We start from the raw sequence: 2,747 nt of genomic DNA on the forward strand, positions 1-2,747 counted from the left end.
CATGATCATTACTTTCAGGCGGGTATCCTCGGGTCTGCATCCTTCATACAATGGAGTAACCGCGTCTATCTCCAGTTGATCCAGCTTGGCTTTCTCTCGGGAGGCAGCTCTTGCGTTATCCGTCTGCTTGAGAAGCAGCTCTTGAATATGAGGGTCCTGCACCCAGCCCATCGATGGTCCATCGTCATCTGCTCCGCCGACATCTTCATCTTCATGATCATGCCCTTCGTCTGCTCCGGCATCTTCCTCATCATCATGTCCGGCATCTTCTACATGATGACTGTGTACAGCATCACCGTCGTGATCATGTCCTGGAGATTCTTCATCTTCTCGCCCGCCCGAGCCGTGGTGGTTGTCTTGCTGCCCTTCCTCATTTCTTGCCCGGCCCCCATGGACGACTTCATAGTCATCTTCATCACCTTGCCACCGATAGCCATCCATGAAACCACACAAGAACAGGTGGTCCCGCACCTGCCCGGAATCCGGGTCCACAATAAGGGTCTTCAGCTTGCATGTTCGACATGGACATCTTATCTCCGTCTCGTCCTTTTGAAGCATCTCGGCCTTCGTGGAGCTCAAAAACCTATTCATCGTGTGGACCATGGTTGCCTGTGGGGTAGAGCAAAACGATATTTTAGAACCAAGAAATTTTTTGGCATGACTTTCCCTAAAAATAGGACAAAAAAGAATGCATAGTGCCAAAATTCTCGCTGAAACGGAAATGAATCAACATTCTGGCAAAATATTGGCAACTATCGCATTTCAAATACCGGTACCTGCAAACACAAACATATATGCAACACCACAAACATACATAGATCTAGCTAGGCCACAAAAAGTCCATGTGCATGTTGTTGGAGCGAGCTAGGGAGAAAAAAAGTAGATCTACAACATGAAGATAGCTTTCCCCTTACTTACCTATCAAAAAAAGGTAATTTCACCACTTAATTTTGATGAATCTATGGTGCAAATGAGGTGAGGAGGAGGAGGCAGCCGACAAGCTTGGAGAAGGAGGTGGAGGGAATGAAGTGGGGAAAGTGAGTGTGTAGGTGTGGCTGTCCAAAATATCTAGCTGGTCCCAGGTTACTAATGGCGCACCATACAACCATGCGCCATTAGTAACCCAACATACTAATGGCGCACCTGCTGGCCGTGCGCCATTAGCAGTTTTGCAAAAAAGTAAAAGAAAAATATACTAATGGCGCATCGTGGCAGAGTGCGCCATTACTAGTTTAAACTAGTAATGGCGCACTTTGCCACGGTGCGCCATTAGTAGTTTTGCAAAAAACAGAATAAAAAAATACAGTAGTGGCGCACTCTGTGGCTGGTGCGCCATTACTAGTTAGAACTACTAATGGCACACTTTGCCCGGATGCGCCATTAGTATGTTTGTAAAAATGAAAAAAAAATTGTTACTTGTGGTGCACCTTGTGCCCGGTGCGCCATTAGTGTCTTTCACACTAATGGCGCATCGCCACATGGTGCGCCATTAGTATATATAGCCCTTTTCCTAGTAGTGATGAGTACATGGTGATGTCATTTTGATTGACCAATGCCCCTGCCTATTTCATGAGTATGATGAATAAGGTGTTCATTGAGTTCTTGGATAAGTTTCTTGTGGTGTTCATTGACGATATCTTGGTATACTCGAGGAATGAGGAGGAGCACAAGGAGCACTTGCGTTTAGTTCTCGAGAAGCTCAGGGAACATCAGTTATATGCCAAGTTCAGAAAATGCGAGTTTTGGTTAAAGGAAGTTGGATTTATTGGCCATGTTATATCAGGAGAAGGTATAGCAGTAGATCCTACCAAGGTTCAGTCAGTCACTGATTGGCTATCACCCACCTTAGTTGGAGAGATCCGCAGTTTTCTTGGACTCGCGGGATATTATTGGAGATTCATTGAGAATTTTTCTAAGATTGTGAAGCCCATGACGGAGTTGTTGAAGAAGGACACCAAGTTCAAATGGAAAGATGAATGTGAGGCAAGTTTTCAGGAGTTGAAGAAACGTTTGGTTACAGCCCCAGTGTTGATTCTGCCGGATATACGCAAAGACTTCCAAGTGTATTGCGAAGCTTCCCGCTTAGGACTTGGAGGTGTACTTATGCAAGACGGTAGAGATGTTTCGTATGACTCACGTCAGCTTCGACCGCATGAGTTGAATTATGCCACTCATGATTTGGAGTTAGCGGCTGTAGTTCATGCACTCAAGACCTGGAGACATTTTCTTACTGGAAACCGTTGTGAAGTGTACACGGATCATAAGAGTTTGAAGTACATTTTCACTCATAAGGAGCTGAATCTCATGCAAAGGAGATGGTTGGAGCTTATAAAAGATTATGAGATGAAATTGCACTATCATCCCGGCAAGACCAATGTCGTAGTAGATGCTTTGAGCCGGAAGAGTTATGCCAATACCTTCGTAAGCGGAGGACTGCCAAAGGAGTTAATCGAAGATCTCAAGGAGCTTCGTTTGGAGATAGTCCCTAGAGGTTTTGTCACAGCAATGGAGGTTCAGTAGACATTATTGGGAAAGATTCAAGAAGCTCAGAAGGATGATAAGGAGATTGCTGAGATAAAGGAGAAGATGAGCAAAGGAAAAGCCAAAGGTTTTCGTGAGGATGAGCACGCCACCTTATGGTTTGAGGACCATGTTTATGTACCCAATAATGCAGAGATCAAGAACTTAATACTACAGGAAGCTCATGACTCACCATACTCGATACACCCCAGAAACACCAAGATGTA

The sequence above is a fragment of the Triticum urartu genome, chromosome 3 (assembly GCF_003073215.2).
Source record: "Triticum urartu cultivar G1812 chromosome 3, Tu2.1, whole genome shotgun sequence".
Classification (NCBI taxonomy): Eukaryota; Viridiplantae; Streptophyta; class Magnoliopsida; order Poales; family Poaceae; genus Triticum; species Triticum urartu.